The sequence below is a fragment of the Stegodyphus dumicola genome, chromosome 9, assembly GCF_044657685.1.
Source record: "Stegodyphus dumicola isolate Sdum_Otavi_A_Nest chromosome 9, ASM4465768v1".
Classification (NCBI taxonomy): domain Eukaryota; kingdom Metazoa; phylum Arthropoda; class Arachnida; order Araneae; family Eresidae; genus Stegodyphus; species Stegodyphus dumicola.
Genome location: NC_140776.1, coordinates 6,456,868 through 6,474,355, shown reverse-complemented (window position 1 = coordinate 6,474,355; position 17,488 = coordinate 6,456,868).

Below are 17,488 nucleotides of genomic sequence, written 5' to 3'. Positions count from 1 at the left end.
ACGTCAAAAATCCCGAATTACTGAAGCTGAAGTAAAAGGTTTAGTATATATTCACTGTATGTTAATAAAGTAATCAGAGTGTAATAAAAATACATTATAGAATTTACGCTGATCCAACTTTTTGTCTGAATGCACACATGTAATGGAAGAGAAGACTTGTAGAGATCTGTTTTTGACATGCCTCTAAAAGTAGATGTCATACTCCTTTTATCTCTTCAATGTCAAAAAACTTTCCTTTGAGAGGCAACTTTAGTTTTTGGGAAAGAAAAAAAAAAAATCACAAGAAAACAAATTTGAAGAACATGCAGGACGATTGAGTACACATACTTATTTCCGAATACAAGTGGTTCTCCGATTGGTTTTTGAATAATGAAAAGATGCATTGTGATGCAATACAAAACATTTGGAACACGTTTTCTAACTGAAAACGTAAGATTAAAAGTCATCTGCTTAATTCACAGCCATTTACAAGTCAACTACTCGGGCAATTGCAGAATCGTTTTGATTTTGAGCTTGTAAGACAAACCTAATATCACTGGATTTAAACACTTCTTTAATCTTCCGAGAACATTCCTTCTTTAGCTGATATTCCAAGAATATTAAGTGAATACAATTATTGCAAAAGAAATTGAATATTCATTTGCACTACGGTTTGGTAATTTACTAACGAGTTAACAAAACTTAAATTCTGCTTTTTGTGTCTAAGATACAACAATATTTTAAATATTTACAAATAAAATATTAAATTGGAGATTTAGTTGGAGCCTCACCAGTTGCCTAGCATTTGAAGATTGTTAAATACTAATTGTTTGTTACGAAGTCTAACAAAGGCTGCATGGTTGGTTTTCGTAGTTTTCTGGGTTCTCTTTAGAAATGTTCTCTATGAAAGCATCTTAACCAAATAGCTCCCATGTTCTTTCTATGTTCAAATAACCAACTAATCTAGTTTAAGCGCGATTTCCAAGTGAAGTTACTAGCAAAACCCGAATACTCACCAAAAATCATATAGCTTGCCAATCGGGAGTAACATGAAAGATACGGCGCCAATAATTGAATTGCTCTTACGGTATGCTGTTTCTAAACGTTTATGGTTATTCCTTAATTAAATGTAATTGATTTGTAACTTCTACTAGTTCTGACGGTAAGAATTGAAGTGCAAATAAATAATATCGTGTGCAATCTTGATTAATATAAAATTAGAAATATTTGCATTCAGACAGAAAGCATTTTGAAATATTTGGAATTACTTTATAAGAAGGATTTATTAATAATTATTTATTATATTACTGATGATTAGAGTTCAGTTCTTGACAATTACATTCTAAATTAAAATTTTAAGGGTATAATGAAAATACGCTACGCATAAAAATATATTTTAGGATAAAAAAATGAGTTGATTTTTTATGTTTAAAATCTTCTTAAATTCATTTGATAAACATTGTACCCTCGTTGTTAATTGAATCCAGAATTTGGGTGTCGTTTATATAATTATTCAGTACTTTTCCGTTTTGCCGGCGCAAGCGATAAAGTCGCCAATAATGGTACAACCGATGCCAAACGGAATATTCTCGCTGGTAACCTTTTACGCCTCATTTTCAAAACAAGTCGCAGCTTTTTCTTATCAGATTGATTGTTTCTTTCAATACTGGCATATAATTACATAGAATTTTTATCAGATAGTTCAGTTTTATGTCTAAAGCCATTTTCGGTAATTAGGTCAATTAGGATGCAATCACAGCGCTTACCCGAAGCCGAAAATATAGAAAAGAAAAGTCAAGGGTTAAATTCATCAATTCTAATGAGAATGCATTAGTGAAGTAAAGAACTGCAGTTTTACATAATTTCTGAGTAAGCTATTCGTACGCATTGAAATATTTCTTGCATTTAAACTTGTGTTCCAAATTAAGATTTAACTTGAAATTAATGTAGATAATTACGGAGAGCATTAGATTTTTGTAGAGTAGTTTACGTGAGATGAGATCGCTTGGAGTCACGTGATATGAACCGGCGAATTAGGATGTTGAACCATGAAAGCATAGTAAATTCTCAAATTAATGTCTTTTTACAAATTTATTGTCTTTATTTATTGGCTTTTTATAAAGTTTTAAGCGATATTAAAATGTTTATGCCTTCAAAAAAAAAAAATTCTTAGAACTAAAATTTTTTATGTGTATACTGTATGTTGTCGCCAATAAAGTCTGCTTGGCGAGATTTGCGCCGGCGAAACGGAAAAGTACCAATTATTCTTACTTGTCCACAGAACCTGCTGACTTATCCAGCCATTAAGTAACTGCAGATCATTTCTACATAACCATTGAACTTCCATTAATTTGGTCTCTGGACGGTTGTATGTTTATATTATATTTTGACGATTATAAAAATGATTATTCTAAATCTTATGTTTCTATAAAAAATATACTGTGCTTTAAAAATATGGATTATAGTACCAGCCTATCTTTCAGCCACTTCATAAGCAACAGCTTGTTTAGAAATAAATTATGCAGTTAATGTCATCAAATGTTTTCGTAAAATTCAAATAAACATCAAACAAAAGTTCTCAGTTTTAGACAATTCGATTTAAACGAAGTTAAAGTAAAGTAGCAGACGATAAAACGCCGAAGATAAAAATTTACTCTTACAATTTTTTTTTTTTTTTTTTTTTTTTTTTTTTAAAGGAAGAAAGAGAGAAATTTAAAAAAATAGTTAAAAATTTGAATATCATGTATAATTTTAAAAAATAGCTTTTCATATAGTATTAATAAGTATTTATTACGCATCATTGAGGGAAAAAATTTCATATAATTAATTCTCCGTAAAATTTTACTTTAAATTTAATGTTAAAAATAGCTGTGGCAATTCACTGTAACAAAAATCTATAAACCACATTCGGCGTTATTATCGCTCAAAAAAAAAGATGCCAAATTTCAAAACGCGAAAATATGTAAATTCGTGTATATCTTAGAAAACTTTGAATAAAAAAGTCTAATTTTTTGCAGGTGTGCTTAGAAATACACCTACTTTAAGATGATGGTAAAAATGTTATAGGTTATAATTCAAAATTTTTTTCGAAAAATTATTTGAAAATAGAAATTTAAAAAATAAAACACAAATAATGGGTATTTAATATTTTATATATTTATCTATAATTCGATTCTTAAAGATTCCATTTCTGAGTTTAATTCTTGGGGAATTTGTTGCATATCTAGTTAGTTTGGTTAGAGATATAGCGGCCAAAATAAAAGAGCGTTAAAGTTTCTCATGAAGAAACACAAATCTTATGTCCAGAAAGGAGAAATTAACATATCTTCGATAACTTAGCACAGTTGAAAATTTAACCAGAATTTTGACTTTTGGACAGCAAAAATTATCAGAAAGCATCTTCCATTGATGAATTGGTTATTTCAAAACTTTTCACATCGACAAAGATTTATCTTGTTTAGTTTTTCACAGGAGCGTAGCCGGAGGGTTGCCCTGGGCGCCCGGGCACCCTCCCGCTTCACCAATACCTATACTCAAACAAAAGTGCTAATTAATTTTCAATAGATAAGACTTAAGTTTTTAAATATTGCTTTCCAGCTGCACAAAAAATTAATGTGATTAACAAAGAATGACCCGAAAGTCTACTATTTTCCATTTAGAAGTAAGTTCAAAAAAAGTCATTCTTTCTCAGCAAACAAGCGGCGGGAATATACTTCGAAAGGTGACAGTTTCAAGTGGTAAATTTTTAGTTCTTTTACTGTTTCATTCATGCAAAGATCTGAGATCGCAAATATTTTTCGATTATTTCTTTAAAAGAAAGGAAAGGAAAAAAAAAGAAAAAAAAACTGAAAGGTTTCAGATTCTTAATTACGTCCAAAGGAGCATTTTGTTAAAGGTTTGTGTGTTACCTTTATTTATTAAATATCAGGCTCTTTGCACTTAAACGATTAAATTCAGTTCAATAGCAATGTCACAAATAATTTTAAAATGCACATTTTAAAAGAATAGAATTTCCGATACACATAGAATTTCCGATACACCGTTCCGCGCGCTGGAGATAAAAAGGTCCTCCCCCCGGTAGAGTGTTGCCATTGCTTGCTTTTAAATCGTTGAATTTATTACTCAAAAATTCGTTAAAGTTTTACAAAATATGAAAATCGATAATAAAACAAATTCCAAATTTCAAATTTGGTCTTCCACATGTCCGTATTCGTAGGAGGATTACGTCATTCAAAATTCGATGGTTCTATGTTCTGTTGTTTTATCACAATGCAAGAAATATACCTACATTTATGCATATTTATCATTATTTAATTTCTTCAAATATATTGCAGGACTCTAACATTTGGTGGCAACAGTTTGAAAAGTGATTCGCGTTTATAGTGATTCAACGCAAAATCGCAAAACGAAAATAGTCCTTCGGGGACAAAGCCCCTTTGGACTAATAAGCTGGGGTAATTCAGTTTTGAGATTTGCTACTTATTATCTAAATATTGCACAAACGAGGGAAGGAAACACAGTAAAATAATTTTGAGTGACTGTTTTTAACATTGATATCGAATCAAGTCAATAAATATAGCAAAAATATTAAACTTTTTTTTAAATAATATAGAAAGCAGTTTTTTTGAATAATATAGAACTTCGATGATTTCAATGCAATGGATTTTATTTTGTTAGTCATCTGGCAATTTAAATTCCTGTTATTTAAAATTATTTAATAGAGTAGTTGTTAAATACGCATTCACTGCCAAGTAATTTATTTTATTTTATTATTAGCCCAAAGAGGCAAATTACCCAGAAGGGCTATTAATTTCGTTTTGGCATTTTCTGTTTTTCACTATAAACGATGTTTTTTTTTTTTTTTTTTTTTTTTTTTTTTTTTCCAAATTGTTGCCATCAAATCTTAGAATTATATTTAAAGAAATTAAATAAAAACTCTGCGTGAATGTATGTATGTTTCTCGCATCGTGAAAAAAACAGCGTTACCTAGAGACATCAGATTTTGAATAACGTAGTCCTTCACTCGAATATGGGTATCTGACTGTCCAAATTTGGAGTCCGAATTTTGTTTTATGATCTATTTCATATTTTGTAAAATCTTAACAAATTTTTGATTAACAAACTCAACGATTTCAAAGCGAGCAGTGGTAACACTGTACGAAAAAAAAAAAATAATAATATCAACTTTTATCTCTAGCGCTCGAGACTGTGTATCGGAGATTCTGAAGATACGCTCTTTTTAGTTTATTTGACGATATTGCTGTTGAATTGAATTTTATGTCTTAAATGCGAAGAGCATAAATAAAAGTAACACAAAAAAATAAAGGTAACACAAAAAACATTTAAAAAAAAAACTTTTCAGATTTATTTATTTATTTTTTGTGCGTCTGTATTTGAGACAAATAATCATATAATTACTAATTAAAGGAAAATATAAAATAGGAGAATTTAAATATAATAAAAAAAGTACATACCCCATTAGTGGGCAAAATGTATAAGATTGCTGAACCGTGCTAATTTGACATAGGTTAGAATATCAGGGAACCATCTAAACGAGCTTTTATGGTTTTCCTTATATAGAAGGTAAGTACAAACCAGGTTCCCTTAGAAAGTCTTTCCCAAATGGGATGGCATCCCTTCCCTAGGCCAGTCTAATGCATCCCTTCTCATAGACAGATAACCTTTGTATGCTTTTCCGTACTAATTTAAACAAACAGTAGCAAGCATATATGAAATACTAATTATAATGATAAAAATTGGATGTAAATGTAAATTCATATACATCGTCGACAGCCGAAACCACGAATCAACAACGTTCTTTTCCTAGGGTGATAATTTTATTGGCATGGGCTTTATTTTGCAAACAAACGTTGTTCTACACTATAGTTCTAACATGCTTATCAAAAACAATTTCATTTTACTTTTTGATCATTATGCAAAACAGAAAAATAGCAGAAAAAAATCCGTATTGATATTAAAGGGTATCACTGTTGTCCTCGTATCAGAATGCGAAAATATTGTTCATTTTTTTCTAGTTCATTTACATCACATAATAGTTTAGATTCATGGCCTAAAATTTTAAAATGATAGTTATTTATTTTTTGCAGTTTTAAAGCTTCGTTTCCTTTTTTAAGGCACATAACTCTTTGCTCTCTTCCTCTGTTTAAGAACAAAGGCGTACCGACGAATAGAACTGAGGCATTTTACTAAATTGCGGGAATCACTATAGGAGGTCCAATTAGGCTTTAGGGATAAACTATGAGGAATCCGGCTAATTTGATCATGAGAAAGTGAAAAGTAACGCATTAGACCTAACGTCTTCGAAAGTTATTATGTTTTTCCTACAAATTTTGCTGTGTGTTTGTATTATTAGGAATAATGCTTTTAACTTGCGCTGAGTTAATATAAATCTCTTAATATGGGACGCCTTGAAAAAAGAAAGCATAAATTAGAAAAAAGTGTAAAAAAAGTTGAGTTTCTTTTCTCCAAAAACGTGTACATTTTCTAATGAAGTGAACTCTACCAGAAGCATGTCCGTTGTGGGAAAAGGTAAGCAGTCTTGCCCCCTCATTTGAAAATTCTAACTATTATATAATTATATCTATTATAATAGATGTAATTATACTAAATAAAATAAATTTTTAATGCATTCAAAATTCATGCAGTATGAGCTATTGTGTATTTAAATATATTTATCTAAACTGAAAATTTTGGTAAGTGGTAGAATTGTTCAATTTTTAATTACCTGGGGTTATGAATTGTATTCGAAACATTAAAGCCCGTCCACACGAGTACGCTCGCGACGTAGTTGACGCAACTTTTTTGACGCCGGCGTAAATTCGTGTGACGCAGAAGACGTAAAACTGAGTTCGCTCCTTTCAGCTTTTTCGCCTGCGACGCGCGCGAATAGCCAGTAGCCGACCGAGTTCTTATCACGTGTCATAATCAGAAAACCTTGCTGCTTACCCGTCTCAATATGGCGTCAGAACCACACAGAGATGATTTTTTACTTAAAAATATCATAACTGTATACAGCAATAAAATAATCAGCATTGTTCACGCCATCTTCAGATTTCTCAAACCGTATATATTGGTATAAATTTCAAATTCTCATTAAAGGGGAAAACTGTATATTTATAAAGCAATGATCCGACCAGTATATCCATATGCTTCACCTATTTATAACACCGTAAGTAATAGGAACCTAAATAAATTACAGTTTCTACGAAATCCAAGTTTCTGCCTTACAAAATTCTCCTTAATTATTATAAGTATTGGCTATAACATGTGTAATAAAAAGCTCTATAAATATCCCAATATTAAATACACCAAAAACTAACTTCAGCAATATAACAACTTCTAAAATAAAGCAGTTGACTGTGAAAGAGTATTCAATAAAATACAATTACGAAATTTTGGAGGAAAGTTACAACTTGTGTCATACAGCAATCATTTATTGAAGTTTAATTAAATTACCTTTGCAGTGACTTCTACTTGTTACATTACTTTTCACAAACACTGCTATTACAGATAGCTGAGTGGTCAGCGAGCTGCTTTGAAAATGGAAAGGTGGCGAGCTCGAACATCACCCGTAAGACAGTATATAATTCAGTTAGCTTTTCTCATTTTGAAACGTGTTTCTTATATTTAATCATGAATCATTATATTCTTATTTTACCTATTATTATTGTTTTCATTTCTTATTTTATTCATTATTATTATAATTTTATGCCCGGGGCTATCAGAAAACAATGCTGACAATAAGGAAAAACGAAACGAGTCAGTAATGGTGCAAAGCACAATGTTTTCTCCCTTATGTTTTCTCCCATAAAGAAGGTGGTCAGGTGCCTCTTGGATTGTGGATCCCAACGATCTTACGTTTTACAATCCACAGCTGAAGCTTTAAATCTGAAAAGCACTTCCTCTGAGACTTTAACTCACGCGTTATTTGGCGGAACAAGGACTGAGTCAAAAATTCACAAAATATATTCTATAGGTCTAAGGCCGGTTGGAAAAAACAAAGTATACCAATTTAGTTTTCTTGATCAAAATACCATTTGTGGAGGCATACCACACATACCTAAAGAACCGTTATTGAAGGAATTAAAAAGACACAGAATTTGGATTTCAGATGTCGGTGAGGGTCACCCGGAAATAGAAATCCTCATAGGGAGTGATATTTATGGGCAAATACTTACTGGTGAAGTAATTCAGCTTGAGGGTGGTTTGACAGCCATAAATATTAAACTGGGGTGGACGCTGTGCGGGGAATCGAAAGGAACGATTATCCAAAGTTTGGAGGGTACCCCATCTATATTAGTAACTAATCTTCTTATTCAAGACATGGAACCTTCCTTTATGTGGAAGTTAGAAACTATCGGCATTGCAGACGATGCGCAAAGCATTTCCAGGGTCGCAGAAGATCAAGGAGCGAAAGAGCAGTTTCTTAGGGGCCTTCGCAGAACCGGAGATGGTAGATATTGCGTGAGTTTACCTTGGGCTCTAAAATTCCCTTCTGATATTCCCTCTAACTGGCATATTGCAGAAAAGAGGCTCTTTGCTGCTACGAGAAATTGAGAAAATTAAATAAATTTGATGAGTATAGTACAGTATTTAACGAATGGCTAGCGGAAGATGTCATAGAAATTGTCCCAAAATCAGTAAAAATGACGGAGGGCATTATTTACCACACCATCCAGTAATAAAATTAGGTAGCCTCACTACCAAGATTAGGCCTGTATTCGATGCGTCGAGCAAAGTCGTTGGTTCGCTTTCGCTAAATGATTGCTTGATAAAAGGTCCAAACCTTGTAGAAGAAATCTCAGCCATTCTAATGCGGTTTAGGGAAAAGGTAATTGGTGTAACATCCGATATTAGGCAGGCTTTTTTACAGATTGAGGTAGAGCGTGAGGATCAAAATTACTTAAAGTTTTTGTGGTGGGTAAATAATAGAATTGAAGTGTTTCGTCACAAGAGGGTTGTTTTTGGGTTAACTAGTAGCCCCTATTTATTGGCAGCTGTGATTTCAATTCATTTGTCCCACGTTTCACTTGAATTCAAAGCTGTTGCGAATAAACTTGCCAAATCATTTTATGTTGACAATTGTGTCACGTCAGTCGACGATAACGAAGTGCTAAAGGTTTTTATGAGCCAGTCGATTACTATTATGGCAGAAGCCAAAATGGATCTTCGAATGTGGACTTTTAATCAATTTGGTGATCAAGAGTTAACAGCTGAAGATAGTGATCCAGTCTTCGCAGTTGTAGGATTGCAGTGGCACCGACGAGATGACAGCCTTACAATATCCGTCCAAAGAGAAATCGTTAAAAGAGACTTATCAAAAGGAAGACTATTGTCTCTAATCCATGCTGTTTTTGACCCGCTAGGTTTCTTTGTGCCCGTCATATTACCTGCGAAATTAATTCTTCAAGAGGCTTGGGCAACAAAATCGAACTGGGATAAGCCATTACCAGATGAACTTCAAACAAGATTTGAGAGATGGTACGAAAGGTTGCCTAGTCTTTCCCGCCTTAAATTACCTCGTCGCATGGGTCATGGAATTAAGGATTCATGGACTCTACACGTCTTTTGCGATGCCAGTTAAGCCGCTTATGCAACTGTGATTTACTTACGAAGTAAGGAAGAAGACAAAGTTTTCGTGAAATTCGTCATAAAAAAATCACGCGTATCGCCCTTAAAAAAATAACTATTCCGCGTTTGGAGTTGCTAGCCTGTGTTCTAGGTGCACGCTTGGCAAGGTATACTGTTGAAACCCTGTGCTTAGTCGATGTCCCGATATATTACTAGACAGACGCTACTGTGGCTCTTAGCTGGATACAACGAGAGGAAAACCGGGGAGTATTTGTGAATAATAGAGTAAAGGAAATTCGGAAACTCTCGAAGCAAGAATGTTGGAGACATATCCCTGGGAAATTGAATCCGGCAGATGTGGCATCTCGTGGCTGTACGCCTGAACATTTGCGGCAATGCAATTTGTTGGAGGGCCCAGAATTTCTGAAAAGCTCTCCGAAAGAATGGCCAGACTTTGAATTTACTTCAGACGAAAATTCTGTTGCAGCAGAAATTAAGAAGGGAGTAATTGTCAATTTGAGTATAAAATTAGAAGATTCTGAGTGGTACAAACGTTTCTCGAGTTTTTCTAAAATAGTTCGTGCATTCTGCTGGGTTCTACGCTTTACTAATAAACTCCTAAAGAAGCCCTCGTATTCTTCGGATACCTTAACAGTAGAAGAAAAAACTAACGCCGAAACATTTTTGTGAAGTTTAGAGCAAAGGAAGCACTTTCAAGAGAAAGAAGATTCCGTCCATGGATTGTTGGTAGTGAGAGACAACGACGGAGTCCTCAGAGTTAAAACTAAAATCATTGAACGTGATGATAAATTCTGCTTCCTTTATCCCCTGTTGCTTCCGTCCAAGCATTATTTAACTGAATTCCTCATAATAGAGTATCATGAAAAGAACTGTCATGCGGGAATGCAGATATTAGCTGCTAAGTTAAAAGAGGGATACTGGATCATTTCGTCAAAACGTAATATAAGATCTTGCGTAAGTCGATGTGTAGTATGTAGGAGATTTACTGCTAAGGCTTTATCTACCCCTCCGATCCAGTTACCCCTTGACAGAATAAGAAATTCGGCAGTCTTTGAAACAACTGGAGTCGATCTTTGTGGACCTTTACTTCTGAGACCAAAGAGTAAGGCTTGGATCGTCTTGTTCACCTGCGACGTATACCGGGCAATTCACCTGGAGCCTATCCCCTCTCTGAATACCTAAATGTTTCTACAGGCTCTGAGACGGTTCATTGACAGACGAGGCCGTCCTTCGACCGTGTATTCAGATAACGGAACCAATTTTACCGGAGCAGAGAATGCTCTGAGATGCCTGGATTGGAGAAAAATCACAGAAAACGAGTGTTTTCCAATAAAATGGAAATTCACCCCCTACGGCTGCGTGCTGGGGGGATGGTGGGAGCGCTTAGTTCGTTCCATCAAGACTCTTCTCGTGCGAATTCTAGGGAGATCGTCGATGAAATTTCGAGGAAATTACTGACCGTCCTGTGTGGTGTTGAATCCACATTAAACAACCGTCCTTTAACGTACATCTATGATGATTCGGAAGAGCTCGTACCTCTGACACCTTCCTTGTTTTTGCAAAACATAAAACAAGTGGGGGTACCAGATCTGGATTACATCGATTCCCAGAAACTGAATGTGCGCGTAAATTACTGCAATACGTTGAGACAAGAACTGAGAATTCGCTTCCGCAAGGAATATCTGGCTCAACTGGTGCAGGAGGCAAGCGCTTCATGTCAAAACCTAAAGGTGGGGGACGTAGTCCCCATAGAACTAGACAATAAAAAACGTGTAATGTGGCCAATGGGCAAAATTGTAAAAATATTCAGTAGTAGAGATGGGGCTACCTGAGTGGTACAGGTAAAAACAAGTAGTGGATATTTGGTAAGACCAATCAAAAAACTGTATCCACTAGAAGTTTCAACTACCAGTGATCCTGTGCTAACTCTGGCAACTGAAAACGATCTAAAAAAGTAAAATTTAAAGTAAAATTGTTTTTGCTCCACGACATAACAGTAATTATTATTTATATTAAGATCACTGCCATTAACATAATATATTCGTCACGTAATAATTACCCACATACTTGAAGATGCTGTAATAGGCAGAAAAGTATAGCCATAGGAGTCTTAACGGGCACCACTTTCCCCGTAATGTGAGGTGGCTACGCCCATGCATTCCAATCCAATCTTTACTAAACGTTTCTTAAATTCTGTTAACTTCGTTCTTCAATTTTCGTTACTATTTCTACCGACGGATATCTAAAAGCTGTCTTCTCTTTCACTTTACTTCTTTTAGTTATAAATACTATCAGGTTCAATGTTCCGTCTTACTTTCTGTGGGAACATGCACAGACCTGACTCGGAACAGGGAGCTTACTAAAGCTATGTTCAATAACTGTGGGAAGTAGACAAGATACACAGGAAGGGTATACAAAACCCTTTATTTTTCACTCTTTACAATAATTTCCGTACTTCGGAATACAGAGACCAACTACTTGTGGTCTGAACGTAAGAATATAAAAATATAACTAAACTCTAACTTAAATTTGGAATAATAAACGTGGAAGATTAGCCTTATATTAACAGGAAGCCGTATGTAGTACAGAGAACTGTTAACACTAGAATACGTTTAAAATTATCACGAGGATTAAACCTCTGGCCTGGAAGGCAACTAGCAACTGAGTAAAACTTCTAAGGTAAGCGGCCTGCTTCGACTAAATGCTTCCTCTCTCTCGCTTGGCAAAAAGCCACAACTTAAATACTTGGCGTTCGCCAGACAAATTTTGCATAAATAAGTTAACGCTTTTAATTCTGGGGGTGTTCGTGAGCTCTTTCTTCTGGACGGTGGAACGGCTTCTTTTTCTTGTTACCTTCAATTTTCCAACGGGGAAACTTTCTTTTCAATTGCTCCTGCCTCCTAATGGCTTGTCTTTGTGCTTGACGTTGTTCCACCTCTGGAGCTTGTGCCTGTCGTGTCTGCCGTGCCGGATCCTGCAAAAGATCTTTGAAAATTTGCATTTTATTACGATCATAGTAGGGTTTTATTTGATCAATGTTTGCGGAGCACGTTTCACCATTTCTGGCTTTTAACACCACTACAGCGTGAGTTATTTTTTCTATGACATATGGTCCTTCAAATCGTGGAAAAAATTTGGCAGTTTTATCTTCTGGTGCTGAAGAAAGTGAATGCTTAATTTTTAACACTTCATCCCCTACTTTATAAGTTACTCCCCGTCGTTTCAAATCATAATAAAGCTTCTGTTTTCTCTGTGCTACTTCAGTATTCTTTTTTGCTTCTTTAATTAATTTTTCTATATCACCCATTTTAAATTCTGGGGCTCTTTGTTGCACATAAAATAATTTATCTAACGGCGTTATAATCTTTCTGCCTAAAAATAACTCAGCAGGAGTTTTGCCCGTTGTATCATGTTTTGCGGTCCTAAGGGCGAAAGCAAATTCATTGACATAGTTATCCCAGCTCTTATGAAAATTTTTAACATAACTACGGGTAATTTTCACTATATTTCTATTGACCCGTTCCGCTATATTTGATTGCGGCCGATACGGGACCATTTTTAAATGACGTATGCCCAGTTTTTGGCACATGTCTTCAAATATATTACTTACAAATTGAGGACCAATATCCTATATAACTTTTAGGGGTGTCCCGTATTTTAAAATATATTTATTTAAAATAGAGTCAGTAACTAATTTCGCGGAGGCTCGTTTTAAGGGAACAATTTCGGTCCACTTACTAAAATGATCAACCATAACAAGGAGATAGCGACTTTTATTTAACTGACTTTCTGGGAAAGGGCCCAATAAATCGATGCCAATTATTTCATTTGGAAATTCGGATTTAATACTATTTAGAAACCCGGCCGGGCGGAAATTAATATAATTAACTGCTTGACATGTTGGGCAGGACTGGACATACGCCCTTGTTAACTTTTGCAGTTCAGGAAAATAGACTGCATCGCGTGCGCGTTGTATAGTTTTTCGAATACCAGCATGAGAAGCTAAAGGGCTGTCATGCAACTCCTGCAGGATATTTAATCTAAGACTAGCTGGGATAACAGGTCAAAATTCGTTGTTGGAATTTGTAGTTTTTGTATAAAATAACAGACCATCTATTAGTTCGTAATGGGACGCCCTATTTCTTATCGGCACAATATCTTCGTGGCTAAAATTTTCAGGATCCTTTAAATACTCATAAATGCTTCCAAACTCAGGATCCTTACCCAGTTCGGTTATTACAGTTTCTCGGGAATTTATTGTACATGCTGTGAGCATTGCCACCTTTACCGTATTACCTTCTTCATCTATTTTAATTCTTGATAGGGCATCTGCTACGATATTTTCCTTTCCGGGGTATGCTTGATTACCAGATTGTATTCTTGTAGCTTGAGTGCCCATCTTATTAACCTTGGGATAAGTTTTTCCCTGAGTACAATCTAGTTACCGCCGCATGATCAGAATACACTGTTATTGGCGCCCTTCCAAAATAGACTCGGAACTTTTGCACTGCTAACAGAACTGCAAGTGCCTCTCTCTCGGTCGCGGAATAGTTTCTTTGTGTTTGATTTAAAGTTCGGCTAAAAAATGCCACGGGCTGCTGATTTTGTGAAAGTACCGCTCCTACCGCATAATCCGAAGCATCCGCTGAAATTTCTAAATTCTCATCCTTTTCAGGAAATTTCAACACAGGGGCTTGCGTTAATGCTTGCTTTAATTTTTCAAACGCAGTATTGGCTTAGGCCGTCCACGAGAATCTTGCCTTTTTCCTTTTTAATTTTAACAATGGTTCAGCAGTAGCTGCAAAATCTTTTATAAAGGACCTATGATATGAGCAAAGTCCTAGAAAAGAAGAGAGCTTCTTCGCCGTGTTTGTAGTCGGATACTTTTTTACAGCAATTATTTTTTATTCGTCTGTCTCGATTCCTTTCTGAGATATTTTGTAACCTAAATATTTTAGTTCAGGGGCTGCAAATTTGCACTTTTCGACATTAACTTTTAGACCGGCCTCATTTAATAAAGAAAACACCTGTCTTAAATCCTGTACATGTTGGTCCAGATTATCACTAGTAATAATGATATCGTCTAAATAGATAAATGTGGACTTTCCAAGAACAGGCCTTAACGCAATGTCCATACATCCCTGAAATGTTGCCGGTGCCCCTGAAAGGCGAAACGGCATACGCAGAAATGCATAAGTGCCAGACTTTGTTATAAAAGCAGTCTTAGGCACGTCCTGAGGCCTAACCCCTATTTGAAAATAACCAGTCGTTAAGTCTAAAGTCGTCATATATTTGGTCGATGTCATGTTCCTTAGAATTTCTTCAATAATAGGTAACGGATATACCGGATATTTAGTTATGGAGTTTAATTTACGGTAGTTAATCGCGAATCTCCACCTTTTCGGATGTGTCAATGGATAGTCATTATTTTTCTTACATAAAACCGCCGGGTTAGCAAAACTACTTGAGATGGGCGTTATGATCTTTTTACGTAGCATATCGGTGATATGCCATTCTATAATTTTTTCCTTATTCTTATCATACCGGTATGCATTGTGGCGAACTGGCATTGAATCTCCGGTGTCAATACTATGGTTAGTAACCTGAGTAAATCCGGGAATATCACTAAATAACGAAGCAAATTCACTTACCACTTGTCGGATTCTTCGTTGCTCTTCATTAGCAAGGTGGTCAAGGTTTAACACCGGCGGTTCGGCCTTTTCTTCTCGAACTGGTTTCATCGTCAGCTTAAGAGACGCTTCATTAAAATCCAGCGTTGCTTGTGCCTCTGAAAGAAAATCTATTCCTAAGATAATATGTGCATGCAGATTCTTTACTATAAAAAACATAACCTTTACTTGTTCGTCCTTGATACGGATGTATAGCGGTAATTTACCTATGCACTTACATCTTTCTCCTTGCGCCGCTAACACCGTCGTATTATCCGAATTATATATGCGGTATTTGCGAAAATACTTTCTAAAAAAGACTTCTGCGACACAGGAACACTGCGCGCCGGTATCCAGGAGTGCGGTGGCCGGGATATTATTCACCAAGACTTCAATCTTCGGAAGAGTCAAATTTTTCACCATTACTGTATTTAACTTGTAGGAAGAGGGATTTTCGTGGCCTTCGGATTTCCGCACCCTCTCGTCAGCAGAAATCCGTTTTAGTTTAAATTCTTTTGTATTTCCATGCTTTCCTTCTCTTTCCACTGGCCTTGAGACGTTTTTCCTGGGTTGCTATTGAACTTTCGACGTTCACCGGCTGTTTTTGAATGCTCGGGTTTCCTTGCCCACTGATTCGCTTTGCTTCCGTAGCCGTGTGCTTGACTTTGCTGTGGTCTTGGCGCACCAAATTGGTTTCGTTGTTGATATTGGCGTCTTCTTTCAATGTCCGCCGTTCTTCTACTTTCAAACTGGATTGCTAGCTCAAATAACTTTTCCAGTGTAGTCGGATTCCTTAATTCAATAAAGTCTTTTACTTGGGGAAGTAACCTCGGCAAAATCACTTGAATTATCTCAGGATCCGGACGGTTTCCATACAAGAGTTTGAAGACGTGAATTTTTCTTAAAATAAAGGTGGAAAGATTTTCAATTCGTTTCTGGTATATGATGAAAAGTTCCGTTTCTAATTTTGCACGATCCCTTACGACAGGGAAGGCTTTTACTAGGGCTGTCTTGAAATTTTCGTAAGTATAGGTGGGACTTCCTGCTTGACCCAAGAGACTTCTGCCTATACATTTGAACCAGTTAAGCGCTTGGCCCCTCAAAGCGCTGGTAGCTAAGGTAACTTTTTGAAACTCGTGCACGGGGTAGAGCATGAAGTGGTCATCCAATTTTTTCAAAAAACTGGTTACCGGTGAGTTTCCATTAAATGTTGCTTCTGGTTTCATCGAAGCGCGCATGGTCTGGACGATGTAACCAAATCCCTCCAGGGCGGCAGCTGGCATTTCTGGATTCTGAGCCGCTTCTGCAGGCAGCACAGGTTCTTCTTGAAACTCGGCCATGGTTATTCTTCTTCGTTGGGCGCCACTATCAGGTTCAATGTTCCGTCTTACTTTCTTTGGGAACATGCACAGACCTGACTCGGAACAGGGAGCTTACTAAAGCTATGTTCAATAACTGTGGGAAGTAGACAAGATACACAGGAAGGTTATACAAAACCCTTTATTTTTCACTCTTTACAATAATTTCCGTACTTCGGAATACAGAGACCAACTACTTGTGGTCTGAACGTAAGAATATAAAAATATAACTAAACTCTAGCTTAAATTTGGAATAATAAACGTGGAAGATTGGCCTTATATTAACAGGAAGCCGTATGTAGTACAGAGAACTGTTAACACTAGAATACGTTTAAAATTATCACGAGGATTAAACCTCTGGCCTGGAAGGCAACCTGCAACTGAGTAAAACTTCTAAGGTAAGCGGCCTGCTTCGACTAACTCCTTCCTCTCTCTCGCTTGGCAAAAAGCCACAACTTAAATACTTGGCGATCGCCAGACAAATTTTGCATAAATAAGTTAACGCTTTTAATTCTGGCCGGAAGTAGAAAATAAGAAGTGATAGTAAAGATTTAAAATAAAATAAACGTTAGTAAAACTTAAGATCCTTACAATACAACCGTGGATTTCCCTTCGTTGCAGCATTGTTTGTTCCTCATAAACCAGGACCTATACCTGTTCGCCCTCGAAATTCATAGAATCTTGATCAAAATCTATGCCAAGCACAAGGTTGGTAATTCTATATAGCCATTTATTTATTATATCGGTTTTAATGTTAACTTAAAAAGGACAATTTTTTATTGAGCCACTAGGAACCTCCAGTGACACACTGGTAGTTCAGGCAAAGAATATGTTCTTTGGCTCAGGATCGAAATTTTAGCGATTCTTATT